Consider the following 14,748-nt stretch of genomic DNA (forward strand, 5'->3'; position numbering starts at 1 on the left):
TCCCCAACATTTTTATTTCACTGCAGTGGAAGTACTTGCAGCAAGACAGATACTTGAACGACTTTACAAAATAGTGTATGGCCCTGGGTTAGGCAGCTATGGGTTGCTTATGACCTCCAGTTGATTTTACGTAGCCATCTTTTGCTTTTCTTCGACTCCATCAAAAACTCCAATAATGCATAGATTGTACGTGTATATTGACAATGTCATTTCTTATCTTTGAGTTCTTTCTTGATGCTTGTGAGACATTTTGTAGACAGATTGATCATTTAGAGAAGCTTTACCTGTATTTCTCTTGGCATAATGAAGAATTTAATATTCCAACTGTTTTATCTCATTTTTTGAGATGGGGTTTCTCTGTGTAGCCCGGGCTGTTCTGGAATTTGCTCTGTAGCATAGATTGTCTTGAACTCAGGTCTGCCTGCCCCCACCTCTGAAGTCCTGGGTCCAGCTATATTCCAGCTGTTATTATCTGAGAATTCTGTTGTCATTGTGTCTGGTTTTAGGGGAGAGGCTTATTTACTAGGCAGTGATTTTTGTATTCAAGGTTATGTCTTTGTTGACCTTTGGGAGAAAGATGCTGGTTTACCAGACACAGGACCAGTTCAAATAGATTCGAAGTGATTCTAAAGTGGTAATTTCTTCTGTTTAACTTACTTGCCTATGTTATTTAAAACACAGATGCATTTTTAAGGGGTTTATCCTTCTTAGATACATTTAACAATACAGCTAAATCCCTGAGGCACACATTCCCGGAGAAAATATACAAATAACCACATATCTGAACTACTCTGGCAAATAAATGGTTTGATGCTGTTCACCAGTTTACCTACAGCTATTTTAAATCTTTTTGTTTTCCTGTTGTTTTTAGTTTTGAGTTCTTGAACTGTTTAAACTTGTCCTTTTTTTTGGTTTGATTTGGTTTGGTTTTTTGAGACAGGGTTTCTCTGTAGCCCTGGCTGTTCTATAACTTGATCTATAGACCAGGCTGGCCTTGTACTCTTAGAGAGTGCTTGGATTAAAGACCCCAGGGTACACTTCTCTTTGAAGTAAGGTGACACATTTTTGAATTGTAAGTTTCGTATATCATTAATTTACAAACTAGTTAATTTACTTACTGATTACACAACTGCTAAATTATTTTTTTCTTTTCTTTCTCTTATTTATTTATTTGGTTTTTCGAGACAGGGTTTCTCTGTGTAGCCCTGGCTGTCCTGGAACTCACTCTGTAGACCAGGCTGGCCTCAAACTCAGAAATCTGCCTGCCTCTGCCTCCGCTGGGATTAAAGACGTGGGCCACCACCGCCCAGCTACTTTTTTATTTCAAACAGGATTTTACTCTGTAGCTCTGGCTGGCCTAGAATTCACTGTGTGGTAGACCAGGCTAGCCTGGAACTCACAAAGAACCTCCTGCCTCTGCTTCCTGATTTCTAGGATTGAAGACACACTGTATTACACTCAGCTGAATCCCTCTTACCTGCTGTTTGTTGTGTTGTCCCTGGTTTGTTTGATCTTTTTGCTTGTTTGTTTTTTTGTAGTTGTTTTTTACTTTTCCAACAATTTCTTAGTGTTGGCTCAAATCGCCATTTTGAAGATCACTACAATTCATTTTATTTTTGAGACAGGGTCTTATATATCTCTGGGTAACTTCAAACTCAGAAGAGATCCACTTGCCTCTGCCTCTTGAGTACTGAGATTAAAGGCCACTACACCTGGAAAAATCATTTATTTTTAAATCAGACGACCTGGATTAAAGTCTGGGCTCCAGCACTTACTAAGTAATGATTGGCAAGTTACCAAGCATTCAGAGCTGCTCTAGATTGTGTTGATAAAAGGGCTCACTGTATTTCATATGATTGTCATTGTGTCTAGTGAGATGGTACATGTGAAATCACTTCTTGCTCAGAGAGCAAGAAATACATAACTGTAGAACATGTTTCTTAGAAGTGTTTCAAAACTTGCTGATTTATATCAGGTGGTTTTTATTAATCTGAACATATTATTACCCATATTTGTGGTGTGATTTTTGCCCTACTTTTGAACACAAGAAAGCCAGCCAAGAGTGGCCTGGAATTAGTCACCTTGGTTAATAAGTAAGTTACTAGAAGATGAGCATAGCTATGCACTTAAGAGTTTCAGTCTGACCTTTTTCAGTCCTCGTGTATTATCAGCTTTCCCAAGTACAGAAGGCACACAAGTTTATGTTCTGGCAGAACACCAATGCAAATAAATTAAAAATTAGTCAAGTATAACTGACAAATCATTAGAAGTAGCCTACCTTTGCTTACATTTAGTAAGAATCCTTATTATTTACTGAAGCCAACATTTGGAAGTGTAGTTATGTCTTGTGAATGCATAGTAGCACCTTCTAATTTAATAGAGGGGAACCTAGGACCTAGAAATTATCAGTGACTGGCTAGCCTAAGGACTTTTTTTTTTTTAAAGATTTATTTATCGATATATGTAAGTACACTGTAGCTGTCTTCAGACACTCCAGAAGAGGGCATCAGATCTCATTACGGATGGTTGTGAGCCACCATGTAGTTGCTGGGATTTGAACTCAGGACCTTCAGAAGAACAGTCTGTGCTCTTAACAGCTGAGCCATCTCTCCAGCCCTCTGAGGACTTCTAAAGTAGGCAAAGCCAGAGCCTGAACTAGACTGGAGTTCCTAAGAGTTCTTTCCTTTCTTCCGAAGTTGTCCTTGGGCCTCCTGATAAGCTTTTGTAATAGCCTGGTTTACTTAACACTGTTTTCTTTGTATGAAAGAGGGATGTGTGTTGTATGTTTGTGATCCCCTCCCAGATTTTGCTTCTTTAATCTTGTACATTCTGTGGAGACACAAACTGTTTAGTGAGATTCACAGGGAAAGAAAGCCAGGGAGGGGACACCTGTGGTCAGTGTTTGGAAGACTGGGGTAGGAGGGTATTGAGTTCAAAGCCAGTCTGGATGGACTGGGTAGTAAAACCCTGTCACAAGTAAAAGATTAAAAGTCTTCAGCATGATGTTGTAAGGAAAGAAAATTACTTATATTTTCCAGAATATTCTCAGTTCACAGTCACATTCTATCAGGTATTGTAAAACGTCATTTAGTAGTAGTGGCAGAGTCCCTGTAGCATATTTCTTCTTGAGTGTTGCTGATACAGAGGAGAACACTGTATTCATTTTCCCCCCTCTTGATATAAAGAACTTTCTGAATAACTGTAAATCTGATATTCTATTTTTTTTTTAATTTTCATCTTCAGGCTCATTTCGGTAGCTGTCATTCTAGGTAAATATCCATTATAGAAGAAGAAATGATGTGTTTTCAACCTTTACTTGCACTAAGGTCACAGAACCCGTTTAGTTTCTCCTCTACTGGGGATGATAGTGCTAGTGCTGCCTGGGGCTCCTAGATGCTGTTGATGGAAGTGAACTCTAGGTTAGTAAACCTGAGAAACCAGAAGTGGTGAAGCGATCATGACTTCACTGTGTGGTTCTGATAGCTAATAATCTGCTTTCACAGAGATGTGCAGTACTTTTTAGAGTAAAGTTGTTTAGGAGATACTGATAGGAATCGAACCCAGAGCCTTGTGTCAACTATCCTGGGCTCAACTGCTGGCTGTACCCCAACACCTAGAATAAAAACTTTTTTTTGTTTGTTTGGAGGGTTTGTTTTTTGTGTTTTTGGTTGGTTATTTTTGTTAATAGACTGCCTCCTCCTCTTGGCTGGCCTGGAACTCATGGTATAGAACAGGGTGGCCTGAAAGTGAAAAAAAAGTGCCTGCTTCAGGGATGCAGCGTTGAAAGGGGTGCATTGTCAGTCCTGCTGGAATAAACTTAGAGTGTGTTAGGAGGGTGACTTTGGATAGAGTTTTCTGAACTGAAGTTATATAATGTATAAATCCTTAAATAAGCGGGCGGGCGGTGGCACATGCCTTTAATCCCAGCACTTGGGAGGCTGAGGCAGATGAATTTCTTAGTTCGAGGCCAGCCTGGTCTACAGAGTTCCAGGACAGCCAGGGTTACACAGAGAAACCCTGTCTCAAAAAACAAACAAACAAACAAACAAACAAAAACAACAAAAAAAAATCCTTAAATAAAGCTTAATTAAAATATGCTCTTTGAGGAGCTGGAGAGATTGCTAGCTGTTCTTCCAGAGGACCTGAGTTTAATTCTCAGCACTCACGTGGCAGCTCACAACTGTCTTTAAGTCCAGTCCAGGAGATATGCCACTCCATACAGACATACAAGCAGGCAAACACCAGTGTACATAAATTAATAATAAGTCATTTAAAAATACGCTCCTTGTATATGTGAACAGGAGATACTTTTTTGTACCATCTAAAAGGTGACATTTGAAGTTTAGGCATGCTTAAATTAAGCATTGACAATCCCTTGAGTAATTTTATTCCAGCTTATCTACCTGTAATTACTGCAGATGTTAGTGTCCCCTGACGCTGGTGTAGATTGTTCTGGCATTCTTTCTCTTTGTGGATTCTTTCAGGGTAGCTGTAATCTTCATAGTTTATCTGGAAGGACCACACCAATAATGTAAGGAATGGGAGTTGGGTGTCAGGCTTGGTGGTGCTCACCTTCAGTCCCAGCACTCAGGAGGCAGGGGCAGGTTGCCCTCTGAGTTCCAGGCCAGCCTCGTCTACAGAGCAAGTTCCAAGACAGCTAGGACTGGCTACGCAGAGAAACCCTGTCTGGGGGGGGGGGGGGGGGGGGGAGGGGAACTGGGACTTGAAACTTTGGTTCAAATTCCAGGTCAATTACCATGACCCCTGAGCTGGTTACTTAACTTCTTGTTATCTTGGTTTCCTCCTAGGCTGTGAAGTCAGTACCCTTGCTTTCTGTTAAGGGTCAGTGAGTAGATTCAAGGAAATCTTTCAGCATTTAGAGCAGGGCCTAGCGTCTGCTTGGCGGGGACTGTAGCCACTATCATTTTATGGACCATTGAGGTGGTGCTAAGAACTCTGTCCCAGCCTTTTGAAAAGCATGTCTTCATGTTAGTGCTTACTTCGTTGCCATTTAATCATTACTAATGCATTTTCAGTAACTAATTATCTTCATGCTCATTTTTTTGTGAATATTGTACAGCATATGTGTGATTCTTATTGAAAAAAAACATTTTTTGTGTCTATTCCCTTGTCATTTTCTATTATTATTGATAGTCTTCTTGTTTGTTTGGCTGTTTGGTTTTTAGGTTTGTTTTTGTTTTTGTTTTGTTTTTTTGGAAATAGGGTTTCTCTATATAGCCCTGGAACTCACTCTGTAGATCAGGCTAGCCTCAAACTCAGAAATCAGCTTGCCTCTGCCTCCCAAGTGCTGGAATTAAAGGCGTGGGCCACCACCCTGCTGGTTTTGTTTTTTGAGACAGGGTTTCTCTGTGTTGTCCTGGCTGTCTTGGAATTTGCTCTGTAGTCCAGGCTGTCCCTGCACTCATGGAGAGAGAAATGACGAGTCCACTGCAGTAGTGCAAGGATAGAGGTGAAGATGGCTGAAGCTAGTAGGGTGACCAAGTTGGAGAGAAGGTGGCTCAGCAGTAACAATGAAGTTACTTGTCACCGTGTCTCACAGCATGAGTTCAGTGCCCAGAACTCACATGATAGGCAGAAAGAATTGACTGGCAAATTGTCCTCTGACTTCCCATGTGCTCTCTGCAGCGAACAACCCACTGCCCCCACCCCACCAACCATAAATAAATATTTAAAAAAGATTTAGAACACTGTGTAGAGATACATGAGATAGAACTTGATTTTGAATAAGAGAAATGATTTTTTTTTAAGTTAAGAATGACTAACTTCTGGGTTTAGTAACTGGTGGGTGGTTATTCCAGGTAATAGGAGAAGGAAAAACTGGGTAAGGCCATGCTTATTTTTTATAAGTTAGCTAGAAGCTGAATATATTTGTGCACAGCTTTAATCCCAGAGGCAGAGAAGCAGGTGGGTCTCTAAGTTCAAAGCCAGCCTGATCTATAAAGTGAGTTCCAGGATAGCCAGAGCTAAGCAGAGAATCCCTGTCTTGAAGAAAAAAAGGGGGGGAGGGGCAGGAGAGAGCTTAGTAGGTAAAGGTGCCTGCTACCAAGTTTAAGGTTCTCAGGGACCCACATAATGGAGAGAATATCAACTCCTGCCAAGTTGTCCTGACTTTCACGTGCCACTGTGACCTGGGTGGTACTCTCCCCTCCAACATAAGTAAATGTAATAAAATTTAGAACAAGGACAGAGGAAGGCATGAGTAAGAAAGGGTTTTAAATTTGAGATGAAGAGTCATCCTAGTCATACTATTATATACATAACTCTGGAGGTCAGAACCAGGACTATAAATCAAGGAACTTTTAAATCACAGGACCAGAGAGATAGGGAAAGGAGAGACCCAGAGGCCAACATCAGAATGAAAAAGCTATGACAGTGGCATTTGCTGCCAAGCCTGGCAACCCAACACATATTAGGTAGGGAGAGAAGTGACTTCTGCAGATTTTCCTCTGATCTCCCACACACACTGTAACACCCCCTCACAACTCGGGGTGGGGTAAGTATTGAGGGAGTCCTTGAGATAATTCAATGGGTAAAGGTGTTTGCTTCCAAACCTGACGCCTGAGTTCGATTCTCAAAACCCACATGTTGGAAGTAGAGAACAGACACCTACACATTGTCCTCTGATCTGGACATGTGGGCTGTGGAATACACTAAACAAATGAAAAGAAAAAGAAAAAGTGTTAGGAAAAAGAATGGTCAGCTGTGTAAAACTAATATATATGGTGGTGGGGCAGGAGAGACAGCTTAGCAGGAAGAGCATTGGCTGCTCTCCAGAGGACCGGGATTCGGTTCCCAGAATCCACATGCTGGTTCACAACTGTTTCTAAGTCCAGTTCTAAAAGATCTGACACCTCTGGCCTTTGCTGGCACCAGGAACACATATGGTATACATACATGCAGGTGCCCATACATATAAAAATAAGTGAGTCTAAGAAGAATAAAGTTAGTATTTAAAAAGCTGATATAGTGGCTATGTCTAGGAAGGGTAGTCCTAGGAAAGTAAGGGACAGATGGGAGGGGGTTTTTCAGGCACAGGGAAGCTTTTCCATATTCAGAATATCTTCAAGAAGTGGTCTGCTTTGTCAAACGCTGTTATCTCATGAACCACTTGACTCAAGCTTTTCCCAGAAACCTTTAGGTATGTAGGTTGCAAAAGGCATTGGTGAAGACAAGGTTCCGTGATCTGCACAGCTTTTGAAGATCTTTTTATAAGACATCGTGGAACAGTCATTCTTTGCATCTAAAAGTATTAATTTTAGGGCCCCTCTCAGATACAAAATACCTGTGTGTGCATAGAGCCCTGGCACTCAGGAGGGAGGATGAGCCGGATAATTGTCAACAGTTTAAGGCCAGACTGATCTGTATAGCAAGCCTGTCTTTAATTCCCCCCAAGACTTAAGAAATTAAGTTAAAAACATTTAAGGGATTTCCCATGCATCCCTCATCAAACGATGTATTTTCAGAAAACATATTCTTTATCTGGTATAACCATGTGACAATTCCTGTTAATCTGCTCCATCTGGTGGTCTGATACTTTCTTTGATAGTATGCATTGAGTCAAGGTATACCTCTCGTTTAGATTGCTTATCCAGTTTCTAAAGCTCAGTTTTGCAGGTCCTTAATCTTTCATTTTTTGTTTTGTTTTGTTTGGATTTGGTTTTTTCGAGACAGGGTTTCTTTGTATAGCCCTGGCTGTACTGGAACTCACTCTGTAGACCAGGCTGGCCTCGAACTCAGAAATCCGCCTGCCTCTGCCTCCCAGAGTGCTGGGATTACAGGCATGTGCCACCACCGCCCGGCATCCTTAATCTTTTGAGCTTTAGGGACTCTGCAGCTATTCTGGAAGTGGACTATAACTAGATATGTGTAATCAATCATTCTGCTCAAAGTTAGATATTTCTGAAAGCAGAAAGGTAATTGAAAGGTTGAATACCTAAGTTAACATCCTTGTATGGCTCCAATGAAAAACTAAGTTCATTTAGAACCTGGCTTCAAAGGATGTTAATTTAATTATGAGACAATGTTGCCAAGAAAATGAGAATTAGTGGGTCTAGTGCTCTTACTTTTCTTTCTCCTGTTAACTCTTCCAGGAACTTTTATCTTATTGTGTCATCACACAATTGTCTGAAAAAAAATCTTGTTCCATACACACATTTGTATGTGGATCTGAGCATGCATGCCCAAGGTGGCCTTGGTGTTAAGTGCCTGTACCCACTAAGGCGTCTTTAGTTTTAGGGAAGAAAAGCATCTTGCCTACACAGAAGCATATTCCACTCTGTATTTAAGGCCATGCTGCGTCTGGGTGCTGATTTTAGGTTGATACTAACTTGGTGGGACCCCCCCCTTTGGGGGACCCAAAAACTAAATAATTTTGTTTTGTATTGTTTTTGTATTATAAATGGGACTAATGTTTAAAATGAATAGAGTATTATAGCCTTAGCACTGAACACACAGCCTACAAAGACCCTTTGTGAGCTGAGAGCACTGCTTCTAAGTATTTCTGCCAGAAACAGACAAAAACAGCACATATCTTAACACCAAATTTTTATTTTAAACACACCCTTTAAAGGTATTTCTCCTATCTAAAATGTTGTTTGATATTCTGGGTTATGTTTCTGTTCTACTTCTGTCTTCTGACCTAATCCATAAATTGAATTATTTTAAGGAATATAAAGTTTAATTTAGGAGCCTCACTCTGTGAGCAAAACTAAGATGCTTTATGATCTCACTGCAAAGTAGGCTACACTGAAGGTCAAGAATTTATGCTGGATTCCTGCTTGAGGACATTTCAGACCTTTAAACAGAGCAAGAATCCTTTGGATTTACTCCCTTAATCAGGAACTTGACAGTGTTTCATGATACATGATCCAAAATTGATCCTACTGTACTGAATTGTGAAAAGTGACTTGTTACTTCATCTTATCCTACCTATGTAAGCTTCTTTTAAAGAGTTTGTTTTTCTAGACAGAGTTTTTCTGTGTGGCCCTGTCTATGCTTAAACTCACTTTGTAGATCAGACTGGCTTTAAACTCAGATCTATCTACCTGCCTTTGTCTCCCAAGTGCTGGGATTAAAGACCACCACAGCTCAGTTTAGATTTTTTTTATGTGTATGGCTGTTTGTCTACACGCATATTTATGTACCATGTGTGCTTGGTGCCCATGGAGGCCAGAAGAAGGCTTTGGATTCCCTAGAACTGAAGTTATAAGCAGTTGAGAGCTGCTATATGGGTTCAGGGAACTAAACTTTGGATCTTTTGGAAGAGCACCAGTGTTCTTAACTACTGGGCCATCTCTCTAGCCCCTCCTACACCCCATGTAGGCTTTTTATCCTCAAATAAATTTGGGGTGAGGGGTAACTTCAAGTCTGCGGACCAGAATGACCTGGAACTCAGAAGGATCTGCCTGCCTCTGCTTCCCAAGTGTTGGGATTAAAGGGGTGCACCACCAGTGCCTTGCTTCCTCAGATGACTTTGAATATGTTGTCCTTTTAGTACATTTGAAAAGATTTAGATTGTGGGGGGATTGTAGAACAAACTAAGAGTTCTGATTCTGTAGGTTCTTCTGTTACTGTTATGAGAACCAGTTATGTAGGCTTGTATATAGTGTAGAAAAGTGTAGAAGGCAAATGGCTGTAAGAGAATATGGAGGGTGTGTATTCATGTAATTTACCTTCAAGAAAAGGATGGGGAGGGGCTGGAGCATTGGCTCCACAGTTAAGGGCACTTGCCCTTCCAGAGGATTAAGGGTTGGTTCGCAGAACCTACATGGTAGCACACAGCTACCTGCAATTCTGGCTCCAGGAGATCCAATGCCCTTTTCAGTCTCCTTAGATACATGTTGGCAAACTACCCATACACATAAAATTATGTTGTTATTAATTGGTTATTTATTATTATTGTTATTGTTATTATTATTATTGGAAAAGAAAAGGGCATGGAGACATAGTGCTTGTATCTGCCAAGTCATTATGCAGGGCACTTAAATGTAATCTCCCTAGGTAATTTGATTGTTGTAGGGTTTTTTGTTTTGTTTTGTTTTTTGCTTTTTAGTGACACATTCTATCTCTGGCTAGCCTAAAACTTGTGAGGTTTCCCCAGGCTTTGCCTCCTGAGTGCTGGGATTACACATTTGTGTCATCATGTGTTTTGCTTTGTTTTGTTTTGTCGAGATAGGACCTCATACTAGCACATACTAGCCTAGAATGTATTATGCATCTCATGGCCTTAGCTTTTCAAAAGCTGGGAGTAGAGGGATACAAATACCTAGATCTATATACTTCCTCTTGAAATAGCAAAACTATGTTACAGACAATTCCCCCAAGGCAAAACAAAAACATTTAAAGATGAAATGGGAATTAAGATGGGCATGTTATACAAATAGGTTCAAATGCAAAAGCTTATATTACCCAAAGAAACATTTTAAAAGAAAGAGAAAAAACTATAGGCTAGAATGAATCAGCAGTAAAGAACACTGACTGCTCTTGCAGAGGACCCCAGTTCAATTCCCAGCACCAACATAGTGGCTCATAACCATCTGTAACTCCATTTCCAGGGCATGTAACTCTTCTGGCTTCCATAGGCACTCCATACATCTGATGCACAGGCATACATGCAGGCAAAACATCCACGTGCATAAGTTTTTTTATTAAAGAAAAATTTAGGAGAGACTTAAGTGAAAATTATAAGATTTTTTTTTCTTTTCTGACTATAAAAATTCTATACTATTTTAATCTGAGAAGGAAAGCAGAAATGCAGTAGGATATAACTAAGTTCTGTTTTGGGAAGTAGGCGTGCAATACATAATCTAAATAATTCTTCTCCTAATATGGCATCAACTTAATCAGAACATATTGGAAACTTTCCGGAACAAATTTTCCTGTGCCTCTAATAAGTGAGATGGTGAGTGATATTAATAATATGTAGATTCTAGATTGTATCCACGTAAGCTTGAAATGCAAGCTGCAAAGACAAAGTGCATTTCTCAGGTACTTGTGTCCTTTCAGGGCGTCTAGAACAGGAGCTCAGCCTTGGCTTTGTAGTTTAGAAATTTGAAGCTTGACTCTGGAGCTCACTAATTTAGCTGCAGCAGAAGCAGATCTATGTGAGTTCAAAGCCAGTCTCTTGACTTCTGCCTGCCCGTGTTTGTATTATAGGAGTTGGTTAAACTTGAATACTTGAGTCCTTTTGTGATCTGATTATTCATAGAGAATATTCATAAGGCACTGTCGTGCAGAACATCCCACTTTTGAGAGGAAGAGAACTGTCACTATGCAGAGGTTTTTTAAGGCCTAGTGACTAGATGACATCATTAGGGAGAGAGTGTGAAGAGAATACAAAAAGGAACTTGGGAGGAGGCATTGAATAACTCCAAGAGTAGGAGCAGAAAGCTGTCAGCAGAGTGTGCAGCGAAACAGGAGGAAACCAGACCCTCCAGGAGAGAGTGAGTGAGTGCCTGCCTGCCCCAGCTAGGTAAGAGGCTCAGTAAGATACTGTTGTTCTTGACAAAAGACTTCTCTTAATATTCTGGAGTCACAAGTGAAGTCAGAAGGCTCACTGCAGTGGAGTAGAGATTAGCTGCTGAGGAAATGGGGACTGTGCAGGACAGAAATGGGAAGTACTAGATGGTGTTTATTTGCTAGAGATAAATACGCCAAGATCGATCACACATAGAGAACTAAGGGAGCTAAGTCTCTAAAGAGGTGAAAGGGGTTAGTATGGAATGTGTGTTCCCTGCAGGCCTTTGACGGATACATCTGTGCTCAGGTGGGTGGAAGTTGTTTAGTAGGTTTAGTAGCACAAGGGCTGAGGAGTCTCTCTCTGTTATTGTGTACTAAATGAAGGGCTGAGACTGTAGGTCAGTGGAAGTGTATATCTCACATGCATGGTGTCCCATGATCATGCCCAGGAGTGCCACACATCCACAAAAAGAAACTAAGCTGATAGCTAAGAAAATGATGAACATCAGTTAAAAGGCCAGGGTTAATAACTAGCACCACTGAACATAGATGTGTACTTAAAGTGCCTGTTCTGTTTTATTTTTATTTTTCCAGCTATGTCTAGTTATTCTGACTCACCTTGAGATTATGGAGTGGTCTCGGGAATATGGCAGTTTTGCAGAGTTCTGCAGTGGATGTGACAAAAGAATTATGTTCTAAATTAGTAATTAATTTCTATTGATAAGATCTGAGTATGTAGTGGGGACTGTCTTCAATCTCCTGCTTCAGTCACACAAGTGTTGGAGTTATGGGTGCGTATGACCACACTACCATCTCGGAAATGGTCAAAATGCAAATAGAGGGTTTGTTTTGTTTGCCTGTGGCATTAGCTATCAAACGCAAGGCCTTGATGTATTAAGGCCAGCGCTTTACCACTGAGCCATAGCCTTAACTCCCAAGATGCTCTAATGTGTTTATAATTTAACTCTACAGAACCCATTTTTCTTAATTTATTTGCTTTTATATTGCAATTTTTTTCTTTGGGAAATAGTACAGGTTTTTTTTTTAAAAAAACTTGCTAAAACTGAATTTGTTTAATTTTTTTCTTTATTTATTTAGTTATTTTGGTTTTCAGGACAGGGTTTCTCTGGGTAGCCCTGGCTGTCCTGGAACTCACTCTGTAGACCAGGCTGGCCTCGACCTCAGAAATCCACCTGCCTCTGCCTCCCAGAGTGCTGGGATTACAGGCGTGTGCCACCACCGCCCAGGGTGAATTTGTTTCTTATGTGAAGAACTAGACTGACTAAGCAAAACTAACTTCTGGTTTATTTCTAACAAATAAAATCCAGATTATTTTATCTTTTATTGTAAAGAACATTTTTGAGAAGGAAATGTCAGAAAGATTTTTTTTAGTATATTGTATAAGAACAGATTATTTGCTGAAATAATTCCTGTTACAATATTTCAAAAGCAAAACCTTTAATTCCACAATACCATTATTAGATTCTACTAAATGGACCTAAATTGTTTTGAACAAAACTCTTTTGTCTATTCAAGATAATACTATGGGAAAGAATAAATGGGGGAAATTAATTTGATTAGCAGAATGGTTTTGTAGGAGTGAGTGGTGATGGAAAGTTTGCTTCATAATGCAAGCATGCATGTGTGTGAGCACCAGTGTGTGAGCCTGGTGTCATGATCTCAACACTGACTAGAACTCATTATATATTCCAGGCTGGCTCAGATGTGTGGCAGTTCTCCTGCTCTCCCCCCAGTGTTGGTATTTAAGTGTGCATCCCCATTCCCAGTTTATGCTCCGTTCTTTGCACAAATAATCAAATTTTACTTGTTGTCACACACACACACACACACACACGGTTGGCAATGAACGTGACTAAATCCACACCTCCACACTTTCAGGCATCTTCAAAACTTATGTATAGCTTCAAGTTAAGTAACTAAAAGGGCTGGGCAGTGGTAGTGAATGCCTTTAGACCCAGCACTTTGGCAGAGGCAGGAGTATCTCTGAGTTCAAGGCTAGCCTGGTCTACAGAGTAAGTTCCAAGATAGCCAGGGCTACATAGAGGAACCCTGTCTTTGGAAATAGCCAGACAGACAGAAGAAAATCCTTCATTCCTGTAGACAGTGCTGTTTTAGGTACCTTCAACATACTTCGTTAATATTAGACCTCCACTTTATAAGCTGTTTTGATGCTCTGATTTTATGTTTCCACTTTTTTTAAAGATGTATGTATGTATGTATGTATGTATGTATGTATGTATGTATGTATTTTAATGAGTACACTGTAGCTGTCTTCAGACACACCAGAAGAGGGCATTGGAGAAGCCACCATGTGATTGCTGGGAATTGAACTCATGACCTCTGGAAGAGCAGTCAGTGCTTTTAACCGCTAAGCCATCTCTCCAGTCCCTGATTTTATGTTCTCACAAAATAACTTTGTCATTCTTTTATAGTAATGATACGTGATATGTTGTTTTTTGACAATATATTCACAGACGTTTGACATAAATTTATAAAACCAAACTTGGAATGTATTATGCTTTGAGCTCCCATAATACTCTAGCTCATCTTGATTGTGTTAGGTAATATATATTGGATTCATATGAAAGATATGGCAGGAGCTAGTGAGATAATCATGGCAGGTAAAGTGTCGTGCAGCCATGAGGATGGGCTTCAGATCCCCAGTACCGCAGATGGAAGCCAGAGATCACTTCCGGTATTGTTCTTTAGTTACTGTGTACCTTGTTTTTTTTTTTTAAATAAATTCTTTCACTGAAACCTGGGACTCAATAAGTAGGTTAGGCTGACTGGTTAGCAAGTCCTAGGAGTCTACTTGTTCCACCTTGGCAGTGCTGTGATTACAAACACACCTAAAACTTTTACTTGGATGCTAGGAATCACACTCAGGTCCTCATGCTTGTGTGGCTAGCACATCACCAACTGAACTGTCTCCATAGCCTCTGTTTTTGAAGCAGTTTTACACTGCAGTCCATGCTAGGTTGGTATTCTGTTGAAAAAGTTGGCCTTGAACTTGTGGCAGTTTCTTAAGTTCTGAGATTGCAGGAATGAGGCATCATGCCTGACTCTTACCTTTGGAGAACTTGTTTGGGGGTTCTAGGAAGGGCACACGACTACTCTAATACCCTTGCCTGACAAATGACCATCCTCTTTAACCTACAAGCATGCATCTTTGGAAGGAACATACACAGAATAGTGAGGGAGCAAAAAGACATCAACTTAGGGACCTGAATCAGCAGAGGCAACCTGGCA

The 14,748-nt window shown here is 40.3% G+C and overlaps 1 protein-coding gene across 2 annotated transcripts in view; it reads left to right on the top strand.

Annotated features, from left to right (window-relative positions):
- Vmp1 (vacuole membrane protein 1) overlaps positions 1-14,748 on the top strand; it is a 102,669-nt gene that overhangs the window by 653 nt on the left and 87,268 nt on the right. The window contains exon 1 of one of the 2 annotated variants that reach the window (XM_052194322.1): positions 11,375-11,491. The exons of the other annotated variant lie outside the window; for it this stretch is intronic. The gene's annotated coding sequence lies outside the window, so the exon portion shown is untranslated. Of the gene's footprint in view, positions 1-11,374; positions 11,492-14,748 lie in introns of those variants that run through there. 2 annotated transcript variants of the gene reach the window in all.

The sequence above is a fragment of the Apodemus sylvaticus genome, chromosome 10 (genome assembly GCF_947179515.1).
Source record: "Apodemus sylvaticus chromosome 10, mApoSyl1.1, whole genome shotgun sequence".
NCBI lineage: Eukaryota > Metazoa > Chordata > Mammalia > Rodentia > Muridae > Apodemus > Apodemus sylvaticus.